The sequence below is a fragment of the Dermochelys coriacea genome, chromosome 13, assembly GCF_009764565.3.
Source record: "Dermochelys coriacea isolate rDerCor1 chromosome 13, rDerCor1.pri.v4, whole genome shotgun sequence".
Taxonomy (NCBI): domain Eukaryota; kingdom Metazoa; phylum Chordata; order Testudines; family Dermochelyidae; genus Dermochelys; species Dermochelys coriacea.
This window is the reverse complement of record NC_050080.1, coordinates 9572426-9588235: the sequence shown is the minus strand read 5'-3', so window position 1 is coordinate 9588235 and position 15810 is coordinate 9572426. Positions and strand designations below refer to the sequence as shown.

Sequence of the window (15810 nt, the reverse complement as noted above, 5' to 3'; positions counted from 1 at the left end):
AAAAATGACAAAAGGAATAGTATTTTTCACTTCGCCTCAGACAAGTACCATAATGCAACCTCTTTATTGCGAAAATGCACCTTACAAATGTAGATTTTTTTTGTTACATAACTGCACTCAAAAACAAAACAATGTAAAACTTTAGAACCTACAAGTCTACTCAGTCCTACTTCTTGTTCAACCAATCCCTAAGACAAACAAGTTTGTTTACATTTACAGGAGATAATGCTTCCCTCTTCTTATTTACAATGTTACCTGAAAGTGAGAACAGGCGTTTGCATAGTGTTTTTGTAATTGGCATTGCAAGGAATTTATATACCAAATATGCTAAATATTCATTTACCCCTTGATGCTTTGGCCACCATTCTGGAGGACATGCTTCCATGCTGATGACGCTCGTTTAAAAAAAATAATGTGTTAATTAAATTTTGATTGAACTCCTTGGGGGAGAATAGTATGTCTGCTGCTCTGTTTTACCCAGATTCTGCCATGTATTTCATATTATAGCAGTCTCGGATGATGACCCAGCACGTTATTCATTTTAAGAAACCTTACACTGCAGATCTGACAATATGCAAAGAAGGTACTAATGTGAGATTTCTAAAGATAGCTACAGCACTCAACCCAAGATTTAAGAATCTGAAGTACCTTCCAAAATCTGAGGTGGACAAAGTGTGGAGCATGCTTTCAGAAATCTTTAAAAGAGCAACATTCTGATGGGAAACTACAGAATCTGAACCCTCAAAAAAGAAAATCAACCTTCTGCTGGTGGCATCTGACTCATGATGATGAAAATGAACATGCATCAGTCTGCACTGCTTTGGATCATTATTGAGCAGAACCCATCAGCTTGGACGCATGTGCTCTGGAATGATGGTTGAAGCATGAAGGGACATATGAACCTTTAGCGCATCTGGCACATAACTATCTTGCAACACAAGTTAAAACAGTGCCATGCGAACGTCTTTTCTCACTTTCAGGTGACAATGTAAACAAGAAGCCGGCAGCATTATCTCCTGCAAATGTAAACAAACTTGTTTTTCTGAGTGACTGACTGAACAAGAAGTAGGACTGAGTGGACTTGTAGGCTCTAAAGTTTTGCATTGTTTTATTTTTGAACACGTATATTGAACACGTTTTGTATATAATTCTACATTTGTAAGTTCAACTTTCATGATAAAGAGATTGCACTACAGTACTTGTAGGAGATGAATTGAAAAATACTATTTTTTACAGCACAAATATAATCAAAAATAATTATAAAGTGAGCACTGTACACTTTGTATTCTGTGTTGTAATTGAAATCAATATATTTGAAAATGTAGAAAAGATCCAAAAATTTTTAAATAAATGGTATTCTATTATTGTTTAACAGTGCGATTAATCATGATTAATTTTTTTAATCGCTTGACAGCCCTAGTTCCAATAAATAATAGTGTTGTAAACAGCACCAGTCTACCTGTATTTTTTTTCCCTTATGAGTCATGCCAGAAAATATTTAGTTTGAGAAAAGCGGTCTGTATCTCAGGGGTAAAAGCATAAGTAGCGTGTGGTTTGGGAGTTGTTATTGTACTATAATCACTCCAGCTTTATAGAATTGTAAAGTAAATAGTCACGTCAAACCTGTGCAACTTGCTGATGCATTAAATAAAGCTGCCCTTGGGCTGCATTAACATACACATGCTATCCTTGTTTATTTCCCTTCTACTATTTTTATTGTATTTGGGGATTTGCTGCCTTTTATATTAGTGCACATCTTATCTACCTTACCCTCAATCTCAGATTTAGCTATTTTGCTTGTGTACATAAAAGAAGTTGATTTGCAAACAGACAAAAAGCATATTGTGCATTTAAATCACAACGTGAATTCTGCATCCTTTGTAGGTAAACTGCATGAAGTAAAAAGAAAAGGAGTACTTGTGGCACCTTAGAGACTAACAAATTTATTTGAGCATAAGCTTTTGTGAGCTACAGCTCACTTCATCGGATGCATGAAGCTTATGCTCAAATAAATTTGTTAATCTCTAAGGTGACACAAGTACTCCTTTTCTTTTTGCGGATACAGACTAACCCGGCTGCTACTCTGAAACCTGCATGAAGTAAGTTAAATATATTTATATAGCTCCTTAGCTGACAGACATTGGCATTGCTCCATTGACATCAATGGAGCTATGCTGATTTGCACCCACTGAAGATTTGGCCCATTGTAGTATTATTGTTTTTGTTGGTTTGTTTTGTCCAGGGTGTGTTCTTGGCATATCAAGACAGTTGGTTTTCTACCATTCATTCACGTGTGCCTCTGTATTTCCTTACCCCTGCAGTGTACATGTGGATGCATGTGCTTCCGTCTATAAGTAGGAAAATGGAAGATCAACTATGGCATGAGGCGAGTGTTAATGATGCACCATGAATCTATAACCCGATGCAAAGGTGAGGGCAAAGGGAGAAAGGTAGGAGGGAGAATATGCAACTGTCTCTCTCCAGCAGATTGAGAGCTAAGAGATACAACAATCTCTGCAAGCCTTAGATTCGTCTTAATGTAACTCCTAAAGTAAAGTCTATTGTGTGTTAGGTGCATAAGCAGTCTAAGCCAATCCATTAAACCATCTTGGTATTATTTCTTTTCCATCATTAAAGAAAGCATTTGTCTCAGATTTTCACCCATCGTTAGATAAATATTGGCTTTCTCAATTTTTCAGTGCACAGAGATCCTCTTGGGAGTCGAGCACTCATTCCTAACCCTGTATAAATTCTTCACTAAATAAACGAGCAAAATAGAGAAAGCTGTTAATATGATGTGTGAATTGACAATAAAACGCAATCATATGATTGGCAAGATGAAAGCTCTGAGTAAATGCCATGGAAGCCAGATTTTATTATGGGTAATTTTATTAGTTTCAATAATTTTTTATTATTGTGAGCCATCAGTCCACTTCCAATTAGAGTAGAGTACAAACTGAGGTAAATCTCACTATTGTGGTGGTGGTGGTGGTGGTGGTGAATCGCAGATTGATTGGCTTAAAACTTGGAAGACAACTCCTTGTTCTTAAGGGATGAGCTATTTTTTAGTGTAGAAATTATAGTATTCCAGTTTCCTCTATGGAGTGTAGACGTCTCATTGCTCTTAAGAAGTGCAAGGTGCCCAGGATGGCCTATAATACCTTTCAGCATCATTGGTCTTATTTACTGTAGACTGAAAATTGCCTAATTTACATGAATTAGCAGAGGGCTATGTCTAAAGTATCTAATTTGCAAGGTTGCCCAGAAGTACTGTCAAAATACCCTTGGGGAATTATTTAGGGCTCAGTTGTGCATCTGAAGGGTCAGTGCATAGAAGTGATGCCTCAGCAGCAATGCAGGGAATAAATCATGTTTTATGCAGCCATGAGTCCTTCTCTGCTTCCCACTCTTGCTCCAAGGGATAATTCTGACCAACAGCAGTCTTTTTGTTCTGTGGTGTTAGAGTGCCTAGCACAGTGCAGTCCTGTTTCATAAATGGGGCTCCTACGTGCTACAATCATACAAATAAATAGTGTGTATAATATGAATGTCACGCTATAAAAAGTCTATACAGTAAGTGTTTAGTGATGGAAACAGCTACAATCGTGGCTGAGAGTTCTTTTCATTCACTTTATCACAAGGTTTAATCGCCACTGGGTTTTGCAGTCTTTTACTATCCTGGTTTTAAATTCTCTGCCATTTCTGTCTTTTTTACAGCCATGACTTTACTGATTACACCTGTGTGACAGCCTAGGCTTTCAATTACTAGTAATCATAACAGCCTGGGACTTGGGAGATAAGGGTTCAGTTCCCTGCTCTGCCACAGATTTCCTGGGCGTCCTTCAGCAAGTCACTTAGTCTTGGACTTGGTCTTTCTATACACCTGTTTCCCCCTCTGAAAAATGGGGATAATAGCATTTCCTTTCCTCAGAGGGGTGTTATGAAGATAAATACATTAAAGGTTGTGAGGCACTCGGATACTGTGGCCGTACAAGTACCTTGGATAGAGGAAAATTCTTCCATTTTTTATGCAGGGTGAGTAGCATCTTACTCCACGAGTAAGTCCCAGTGATATCTGCATGAGCTAAGATGTCACAAGGTCATTCTTAAAAAGGCATCATGCAGGTCATTTTTCCTCTGTGATTTCTGTGGACGTTGAGATTAGATAATACAGGCCAAGCTCCTGGGGAGAATCTCGGTAACACTCAAGCATAAACCCACAAGTGAAATGTTAAATTAATAATTCCCTTTTTACTTTATGTAAGGATATATTTTACAGATTATGACTTCTATTATCTGGGTTGCCCCCCAAAATCATCCTCTGAAGGGGGGAAAATGTCTTGTATACCAGAGGAGGGAAAGAGAGAGAGAGTGTGAAATCAAAAGCTGACCTTCATGGCTAAAAATTAACAAAGTTTACGACTCAACCCAATTGTCGAGTGTTACAAAGAAAGGCAGTTTGTTCTCCTAAATCAAGTCTGTGGTGACGAAACAAATTTATTGTTTCAAGTGAGACTGAATACATCTTTGGCTGGGGGAAATGAAGGAGGACAAACTCATCAGCCTCTGAGCTATTAGGTTTTTGCAAGATTACCCTTTTTCGTCTAATATATGCTGCCTCTTGTGAGAAACTGAATTGCTTTGCCTGTTACAGGTAGAACACCTTGTCTCTGGTAATTCAGAAGGCCAGGAATGTTGCTTACTGATGGTACTGGTATTTGGTTGAAAGAGACTTGTTCATAAGTAAAATTAAATGCTAAACTACAACATTAGAGTGGGGCAATGCAGCAGCATGTGCTTTTTCCTTGTTGAAGAAATTAGTGAAAACAATGAGACAGGCCTAATCCAAAGCCTATTGAAGTCAACAGAAGTTTTTCTGTTCACTCCAGCGGACTTTGGATCAGGCCCAAAACTGTATGCAGGATTTTGCTTGAGTTTTTCATTAGATCATGGAAATTATGTGGCTGATTATATGGTTGGGTTAACCGAGAGAGAATAATTTCTATAAATATTCTATAAACATTTGTCAAAGACTGGGGGAGGGAGACAGTTAAAGGCAAAGCATGAGCTTAAGCACCCTACCTCAGCCAAGCAAAAAAAAAAAAGTACTCTCAAATACCAAAAGCTTCTTGCCATATTTTCTCATCATCCCATCAAATGAATGGAAATGTAGCACCCACGGCAGAGGGATGTAGCTAGGAATCTAGCACAAATCTTATAGGATGCCAACAACTTGTTTCTTGATGTGCTCTCTGGGCATACCTCTTGGTTCTGACAACGCCGCTGATTCCCATGCTCTGTTCTCCACCACGGCTGCACATGGCCACCCCCAGGCTGCTAATGTGGAGGGAGAGTTGTTGTGTGTCCTAGAAGCATGAATGTTCGCAGACTTTCAGACCTTTCCCAAAGATTCATATTGTATAGAGTAGCTAACCTCAGCTTGGATCCCACCCCGCCATCCATTGCCTATGGAACATCCAGTGCACAGTACTGGAAGAGTGGGCAGGTTTGGGATAGTTTGGTCAGCTTACTCAGCTGCTGCTTCCCTCCTCCAGATGGGTCAGCCCAGTGCTTTGCCCTCCGCTGACATAAGGGGAGCGGAGCATTGGACGCTTGAAGACATAGATCATTTTAGAGTTATTGAGGAGTATACGCAAATTATTCCTGCGGTGATTGAACCAAGCTGTAGCAGGGCCACTTCTGAGGCTGTGATTTTGAGGGCAGGGAAGAGCACGTAGCACGCATCTTAACTAAAAGAGAATATATCCTTGTGAGCTGCAGGAATGACTCAGCAGAAAAACAACAAACACAGTCGCAGTCAGCAAGGACTCTCTCTCCTAGGAATGCTTTTAATGAGAAATCCGTGTATGTTAACCTAAGGAGTGAGGATGGCTTTGTGGCTAAGGCACTGGTCTGGATTCAGAAGATCTGGGTCTGTGTTTCCAACTCTGCAACAAATTTGCAGTGTGACCTCGGGCAAGTTCTTTCTATGCATCAGTTCTGTCTGTAAAATAGGGAGGAAACATTTCATGTGTGCCTGTGAGGTGCTCAGATACTACCATAGAAGAACCTAGTTGCTGCTGCTTTTATTGTTATAGTAAACAAACCCTGGCTATTCCCCATGTTGAGGTTCAAGCCAGTCACATGACCCTGGGGTTGCAGTCCTGCCTTCCTAAAGGCATTCTCCCAAGTAGCCTCTCCTGCAGCTCTTCCCTTGAATACTTGAGCTAGGGAGGAGGGAAGCCGAGTTTAAATTAACCTCTTGCTCCCTGGGGCTAGAATCCTTATACCTTGTCACACTACCTAATCCATCCTTCCTCCCTTTTCTGTTAAATTATGAAAGCTGAATAAAATATGGTATGTGCTCTGGCAAGTCTCTAGGCTCCCTTATCCTAAATTCTTTCAAACAATACTTGGGCTGCAATGTCTATTAGCAAGCTGAGATCATGGGTTCTGATCTCAATGTTAAGGGCAGCATACCAGAACAATGCATTGTATGGCAGGGTTGACCTCATTAGCTGTAGTTTCTCTCCATTGCTGTCTCAAGGGTTTCACCATGGGGAGTATATTTCTGTGTGTCAGAATCTGTCAGTGCAGTCAAAGAGATTATATTGCAAACTTCTGAAAGAATGTGTCCAACAACAGTCTTAATTGCTGATAACCTAATGAGCACAAAATGTTTCTGTACACATTCTGGTTCTGGACAATACAATGCTTCATTACTATGAAACTGTTTTTTTCCTGTGTGTGTAATACTGGGAAGATTAAGAGATTTAACGATGGATGATCCACTCAACCACTGACTGTGGTGTGTGCGTGTGTGCATGTGGGTGCATGTGACTGAAAAGCCGGGTGTGACTGAAAAGCTAGTAAACGCTAATGAAATGCATTTGGTGGCGTTTGTGAAATGGCTAAACATCAAAAGAGCAAATATCAAGAACTGATATTTATGGAGAGGCAGTACTGAGGAATAGAAAACTCTGTCTCAGAGAACGCTTTCCTTTCTTTGTCTGTTAGGACTTATTTTAGGTTGCTGCATTGCCGAAAGACGCACACCTGAATAATGACCATAGGTTTTTTCTTTGATATGAAAAGGGCATAGCTTTATAAAGGCAAGATTCACACAAACGAACAACGTGCATATAAAATCAGTTTATCTTGTCCCTTAGAAAACTGAGCCTGACACCTACATGCCATTCAGAAAGCCATAGACCATGCTCAACAAGACCCCTGTATCCTGGGTGAATTCTGCTGTGAACAAGATCCTATCCCCCATTGTAAATCATCTCAATTAACTTGCCTTTATCTAAATCTAATTCTATGGCAGGTGAGATTTCCACCTCAGTATATCCAAACTCAGAATTCAAGCTGCTGGGTTTGCATTTCTATAGCCATCCCTTACCCCCGTCCTGAAGAACATGGGGCCACTTCCTCACTGCAGATTAAAAAAAGCTTCCTGTCCCTACCAGTTAGTTGGCCTGGCCTCTGTACTCCTGCAGAAGATCAGCATTGATGAAAGATGTGATGTGGAGTTTCTGACACCCAGATTTATTGCTTTAAAAATTTGCATATGTTGCAGTCTTTTCTAAAGTGCAGGAAGATGGTAGCATGGGCTGCTGGTAATACTGTAAGGTGGGTATTGCGATTGTGTAAGTGGGGAAGTTGAGGCACAGTGGTGAAATGACTTCCTTTGGTCTCTCTGTGAATCTGCAGCAAAGCGTGTAGACCAAGCCCAGATCTCATGATTCATAATCCTGTGCTTTTACCACAATAAGCATCAGCTTTGACAGCACTGCTGTAGTTTGGATAAATATCATGACTACTGCATGCTGCAAATCTGTCACTGTTGTCATCAGATATAGGTGCAGATGATCCAAAATGGGTCAGTCTCATTCTGTAACGTGGGCTGACTGCTCACCTGTTTACTTCTAATCCCCTAAATTTGTTTGTTGTCGCATTTTCCTCCAGTTTCCAGAAGCAGGATATATAGTCTCCTGAGAGGCTGCCGTCGGTTCCACTCCATGTATTAGACTGTAGGGGTTGCTGTAAGAGCAGAACAGTGAGCATATTACATCCTCTGTGGAAGCTGAAAACATTGCCCCTTTGACATGCCAAGTCCCGAATGTCCCTGGGAATTCCTGTTCCAAGGTCACTTGTATACAACAACTTCAGTAGCACAACATGCTGCTACATGTGTCAGGTCAGCAATATAATGACTCAGGATTTTGAAAATTTAGCACAACACAACTCTCTTCAAGGATGGCTCATTAGCTACATAAATTAGGTCAGACAATACTTTTGTGTCACTACCATTACAAATTACGCATGCATTGTTTTTAAAAAAAATTAAAAGGCTAAACATGGGTCACAACTTTGTTCAATGCATCCAGACTAGGGGGAAAGAAAAAATAATTAAGGTGAGACTGACACAGACAAGAAGGATCATAAAATCTGTTGTCCAGCAGGTAAATATGGTTGCTTCAACTTCTTGTAGCCAAAGGAGCTGTATTTTAAGCTGCATTGTACGTAAGTCATCTTGGTCTGTAAAGACCTATGTTTTTATTGTTATTTAGCTGATCGCTATGCTTGTCCTTTTTCATTTCCTAATACTTAACACTGTAAATCTTAGATTTGTGAACATGTGTTTCATAATGAATGGTCTGCTAGCTATCAGAAAGGTTTATTTCACTACAACAGTGCTATATGTGTCTTTGGTGACTTCCTTCACTTAGGGTTTGTGGAGAAATTTTTCCTCCATTTTTTTTATCCCCAGGATCAATAGGTGCTGTGATGGGCTTGGGTCCTTTGGGGTGTCACCTGATGTGCTGGGGTTTAACTGAGCATCCCCTGCTCAATCACCCTATTCTGCCAGACTGGGTCCCCTTTACCTGGCCTTACTGGGTTAGGCTCTCCAGCCTCTTACAGCCAAGCACACAGGTAGGGCCACACCGCGCTGCAGACATAGGCTGAAGTCAACTCTGTGTGAGAGGGCTCCCCCAGCACTCATGTGCCCACTCCCTTTAAGGGGTACACACCCAAAGATTTTATGAAATTTTCCCCTTCCCTCAATGTGGAGGGAGATATGCACAATTTCTTGCCCTCTCCCCCCCACCAGTTAGAAATTACATAAACTGTTATATTATAAACAAGCAATAAGTTTATTAACTACAAAAGATGAATTTTAAGTGAATATAAGAGATGGAACAAAGCAGATTACTGACCAAATAAAGCAAAATATGCAACCTAAGCTCAATATACTTAAGAAACAGGTTACAAAACGTAATTTCTTATCCTAAATGTTATTTTAGGCAGGTTGCAAAGTTTCTGTGGTTTAGAGTTCCAGTTATATTCCTTTTCAGACTGGACTGAAGTTGTCTATTTATCCACAGAGCAGGTGAAGCACAGACCAGGGCAGTGTGAGCGTCCCCTCAAATATGTCACAACGTTGTCTAGGAGGGACCACCTCTCGGAGTAAGTGGGCTTGTTCAGTTTCCATTGCCCAGTCAGTCCTTGATTCGTCTGCCAAGACTTCTAACAAAAGTGGCATTTAGTGCCAGATGTGGCAGTGTCTTTTCTGATGTCCGCTTGATGGATGCAGTGTCAACTGGGAGCTGGGTTAAAGGGATTTAGGCTTCTAAATCACTTAAGGACTTTTGAAAATTTGACACTACAACAGTTTTGGGTTCCTTCCAACTTGGTCTGGAATTCAACAAGTATTCTAAGTGAGAAAGGGTGTATGTGTCAGTACTGATGACCTATGTCATTCATGCTCCATGTGGGGAGGCTTCACCCAGAGAATGAGCAGTACGAGGAGGAGAAGGAGGGGTGGGGGAAGTTAAGACTGAAACTATTGTGAAGGCAAGAGAATGGAGGTCCATGTTAGGATGAGCAAAATCTAAAAACTCCACCTGATGCTTGGGCAGAAGAAAGTTGCTTGTCTAATTTGTTTGTCACTTATTTCCCTGGAAGGACAGTCTTTTGTTCTGATATTTCCTGGGTGCATTGATTGCCATGTCTGATCTGATACCGAAAGTAACATGTGGCCTCTCATATGAGTTTGTGGTACATATCACAATAGTAGTTGTAGTACTGAGTTTCCTGAAGAGGATGTATATAATTAGCTATGTGCACTGGCTGAGTGGAACCATCGAAGTGTTCAGCAAAGTAGGCCAGGAAGGTGACTTTACCCATTCCTTCAATCATGTTTGCAAAGAAATGGAGGCAGGAGACCAAATTCCATTTTAAGGTTTTGGTCAGATGCACAAGTCACTTGGTGCACCCAACATTTTACAGTGCAGGTCAGAAGCTTGGCCAGTAGGTGGTAATGAAATTTCACTTGTCTAACCTGGAGTTCTGGATAATCCACAATATTGAACAATAGCTTTATACCATCTCATTATAGTATTATGTGTAAATAGAACAGTGTCATGATTTTTCTAACAAGGCTTGCAGACCAAGGACTAGGTTCTGCAGCCTTTTAAGTGTGCTTTGCATTATGCTAGTGGTACAAGGCAAACTTAAAACTGGTTTAAAGGAATGCAGAAGGGACTATTCTGGTGGCATAGGGTTGGTGTAGCAGCTCATATGTCACCCCCAAGGTCCATGCTCAGGAACAGTCCCTGCTGACAGCTGGCATAAATAGAGAGGCCTGTAGGTGACTTAATGCCACTTTTGCCCTCTCCCCATCCCAGATATGCCCAATCACAATTCAGCTAGTCTGAAGGATCTGTTCATGAAACTATATTAGGATAACGTGGTACTCTTGGTAGTTCTGTATGCTTCAGTTACTTTGTATATTTTGGAAAACACACTGAAGATAATGGTAAGTGTCTGCTTACTAAAATGGATCATTTGTAATGTATTCTGTCGATTGTAAATATTTTTTATCTTTCCTGCTCTGAATATTTACTTTTAGGGTCTGACTATTCCTTTAATACTGAAGAAGAAATTCAACAATTGTAATGATAGCTTAAAGCAATGAACTGCTGTACTCAGTCTGTGTGTGGTATCTAAAGAGGGCCATAAGATCACAATCTTCACATTGGAAGAAGAAAATAAACTAGCATGCTTTGACTCACTGATCATACGTACATTTTCTGACAATTTATACATGCTAGAGAAAATAACCAACAAATCAAATAACAAAACGTTGAAAATGTCCAATTAATACATTTTTACAGCCATCTTTCACAGAATGGATGAGTCATTAAAATTCTGATTATATATTCTCATGAGAATGATTGTAATGAGAACAGGAACCACCACATTATAAATCCATTCTCCTGCTGATAATTGTAACTAGAACAGTAACTGGTACAAATGTAATTCATTAATTCATTCTTATGACAATTTAAAGACTGCAATTTTAGTTGTTATTGCCCCTTTGATCCAGTATCTAGGACATTTCTTGTGTTTATGAAGTTGAAGTATTGAAATTGAAATAGATTGTAACACAAACAGATGTAAACTTCTCAGGGTTCTGCCTTATCACAGTCACCTTTCTTTGTAAGTTTTTTCTTGCAATTAAAATCAGATTGAAATAATGTAAAATATTAGTCTTGATTTGTGGTGCTTAGGACAGATGGCTAGTTTAGCTAGTCTGATCTCAATTTCCTATTGGACTACATCCAGGGATCCTTGTTAGTCTAATGTCTTGATTCAGTACTTCTTGAAAACATCTGATATGAGTAGCACAAGTAATTAAAAGACCATTTCAAACTGAAAATATCTAGTAGAAAGGGTGAGATTTTAGTCAGTAAAATTTGCAGAGAGTTAGTTACACTGATGAGTTTTTGTAGAGATAACAGTAATAACTGATACTATGTACAGTGATATTTTTTGCCTGCTGTTTCAAATGCTTTATAAAAAGTAGACACTTACATGCCTGCTGGTCACAAAATTTATTGCGATTAGTTTAGCAAAATTGCAAAGAGAAGCGTTATCAGATTCTTGATGTTGTCTGCTGTTATCCTTCAAGTGCCTGATCCCCATCATTAACTGAAGATCCATACTATTTCACATAAGATGAGTGTAATTTTGATAGCCAACATTGGACATGGCTTCATTGTATTTTATTTTTGACTGTAACAACAAAATATCTTATTTCTCTCTTATTGGTGGGTCAAAATGGCAATATAAAACATGTAATTACAAGTTTTCCTTGGGATGCTATGCAATATGACTAGAGCAAAGGGAGTGTACATCAAGTAGTTATGACCTGACCTGTTCCCTTTCAGTATGTATAGTGGGAAAAACTTGCAAACCTTTGTATGAGTCTTCAGTACCGATATAGATATAAAAGTGAAATTCTAGCTCCGTTGAAATCAATGGCAAAACTCCCATTGCTTTCAATGGGACCAGGAAATGTAAAAAGAAATTTACCAAAAAATGTAGAAAGTGTGTGTAAACAGAAGGTGCATGTTTCTTAACCAGCTCCCTTATTTAGAATCACGTGTACGACTTTTGCCAAATTGCGTACGCTACATGGAATTCTTCCCATGCTCTTCGTTCATTTATGCAGCTGATAAATTCCATCTCCTGTATTAGCTGCTTCTTTACTGCAACCAGCTTTCTCTGCATTTTCAACATGGAAATGTATCGTGTACCTTGTCCTCATAAACTCCTCCGTGAGTACAGAAGATGTTGTACATACAGATTTTGAATTTGACTCCGAGCTCTGGTGCAGTAAATCCTTCCTGCCACCAAATATCTCTCTAAAGATCATTATTATTTTTATATAAGTAGCACTGATATTTTTATAATCATCAGACTAATCAAAGGAGTGATTAGAGAAGTTTAAAGTTTAGATAGCACCAAAAAAGGCATGAACATGCTACCAGGAAATATTTGAAGAGACCTGGATATTTCCTTAAAGATGTATTTATTGGAACTTTAAAGGCACTACTGTTCTGAATTATAGTGTTTAGACATTAATTGGCCTTGTTATTAAAAATTAATGCATTACCATGAAATGCCTATTTGTTTTTACCTTCCTAAAACCAAGCATTCTTCAAGTCTCGTTGAGTTTAGGAAGGGGTTTGAGCAGATAATGGAGCAAAGATATGAGGTATCTGAAGGGAAAAGCTCAGACTCACAGATGGAAGCAGGGCTGGGGAATTATGAGGGGAGACTGGGTGAGGAAAGTGGTCAGTGGAAGCATGTGACTAAAAGAACCAGGCAGAGGAAAAGACGGGCTAGTGAAGGAGAAATAGAGCTTAGGAATAGGTTTGCAGAGTTGGAAAATGAAGAAGGGGCTCAGCAGGTACTTGTTGAAGGTGGAAGGGTAAGGAAGAAGAGAAGAGAGGCTAGTCCTATAGGAAAAGCAGAAGAGTCAAGGGAGACTATACCAAATATGAGCCCCAGGAGGATACAGGATGGGTTGAAGAAGATTATAAGGGAAAATAGGAATGGAAAGAACTTGCAGCCAGAGGGAACAGGGGAGAGACTGGAGAATAGCACCGTCACCAGGAAAAGGAAGGTCTATGTGATAGGGGACTCTTTATTGAGAATAATAGACAGGCCTGTAACTAGAGCTGATCCAGAGAATAGAAGGGTGTGCTGTCTTCCGGGTGCTAAGATACGGGATGTAGACCTGAGGTTGAAAAGGATCCTAAAGGGAGCGGGAAAGAATCCCCTAATTATCCTTCATGTGGGAACAAATGATACGGCTAGATTCTCGCTAGAAAGTATTAAGGGAGACTATGCTAGGCTGGGGAAGACGCTTAAGGAAATTGAGGCTCAGGTGATCTTTAGCGGGATCCTTCCTGTTCCTAGAGAAGGGCAAAAAGGTGTGACAAGATTATGACTGACAACAGATGGCTTAGGAAGTGGTGCTATAAGGAGGGCTTTGGGATGTATGGCCACTGGGAGGCATTCACAGACAGAGGACAGTTCTCTCAGGATGGACTTCATCTGAGTAGGGAAGGAAATGGACTTCTAGGATCAACTCTGGCACAACTGATAAAGAGAGCTTTAAACTAGGAATTAGGGGGAGATGGTTGGGAGATGTCCAGGAAATCTCCACGCCAGATTTTAGCATTGAGAGGGAAGAAGACGAAGTAAGAAAGGATACAGCTGTAGGTAGGAGAATGTATATAAGGAGCGAGGGCGGTGTGGATACTAGTCTAATAGGTTATACTGGCTGTAGAATACTGACTGTGCCTAATAGGGTACAAAATGTGAGCGAGGCCAAACAGCAAAAATTAAGATGTTTGTACACCAATGCGAGGAGCTTAGGTAACAAAATGGAAGAACTAGAGCTACTGGTGCAGGAAGTGAAACCAGATATTATAGGGATAATAGAAACATGGTGGAATAGTAGTCATGACTGGACTACAGGTATTGAAGGGTATGTGTTCTTTAGGAAAGACAGAAACAAAGGTAAAGGTGGTGGAGTAGCATTGTATATCAATGATGAGGTAGAATGTAAAGAAATAAGAAGCGATACAATGGATAAGACAGAGTCCGTGTGGGCAAAAATTACATTGGGGAAGAAAACTAGTAAAGCCTCTCCTACGATAGAGGTTGGGGTGTGCTATAGACCTCCGGAATCTAATTTGGATATGGATAGAGCCCTTTTTAATGTCTTTAATCAAGTAAATAATAATGGAAACTGCGTGATCATGGGAGACTTTAAATTCCCAGATATAGACTGGAGGACCAGTGCTAGTAATAATAATAGGGCTCAGATTTTCCTAGATGCGATAGCTGATGGATTCCTTCATCAAATAGTTGCTGAACCGACTAGAGGGGATGCCATTTTAGATTTAATTTTGGTGAGTAGCGAGGACCTCATAGAAGAAATGGTTGTAGGGGACAATCTTGGCTCAAGTGATCATGAGCTAATTCAGTTCAAACTAAATGGAAGGATTAACAAAAAATAAATCTGCAACTAGAGTTTTTGATTTCAAAAGGGCTGACTTTCAAAAATTAAGGAAATTAGTTAGGGAAGTGGATTGGACTGAAGAACTTATGGATCTAAAGGTAGAGGAGGCCTGGGATTACTTTAAATCAAAGCTGCAGAAGCTATCGGAAGCCTGTATCCCAAGAAAGGGGAAAAAATTCATAGGAAGGAGTTGTAGACCTAGCCGGATGAGCAAGCATCTTAGAGAGGTGATTAAGAAGAAGCAGAAAGCATACAGGGAGTGGAAGATGGGAGGGATCAGCAGGGAAAGCTACCTAATTGAGGTCAGAACATGAGGGATAAAGTGAGACAGGCTAAAAGTCGAATAGAGTTGGACCTTGCAAAGGGAATTAAAACCAATAGTAAAAGGTTCTATAGCCATATAAATAAGAAGAAAACTAAGAAAGAAGAAGTGGGACCGCTTAACACTGAGGATGGAGTGGAGGTTAAAGATAATCTAGGCATGGCTCAATATCTAAACAAATACTTTGCCTCAGTCTTTAATAAGGCTAAAGAGGATCTTAGGGATAATGGTAGCATGACAAATGGGAATGAGGATATGGAGGTAGATATTGCCATATCTGAGGTAGAAGCGAAACTGTAACAGCTTAATGGGACTAAATCGGGGGGCCCAGATAATCTTCATCCAAGAATATTAAAGGAATTGGCACCTGAAATTGCAAGCCCATTAGCAAGAATTTTTAATGAATCTGTAAACTCAGGAGTAGTACCGAATGATTGGAGAATTGCTAATATAGTTCCTATTTTTAAGAAAGGAAAAAAAAGTGATCCAGGTAACTACAGGCCAGTTAGTTTGACATCTGTAGTATGCAAGGTCCTGGAAAAAATTTTGAAGGAGAAATTAGTTAAGGACATTGAAGTCAGTGGTGTATGGGACAAAATACAAC

The 15810-nt window shown here is 39.8% G+C and overlaps 1 protein-coding gene across 2 annotated transcripts in view; it reads left to right on the top strand.

Moving 5' to 3' along the window:
• The window catches only part of CDH4 (cadherin 4), a 666817-nt gene that overhangs the window by 54184 nt on the left and 596823 nt on the right, over positions 1-15810 (top strand). The window lies entirely within an intron of this gene.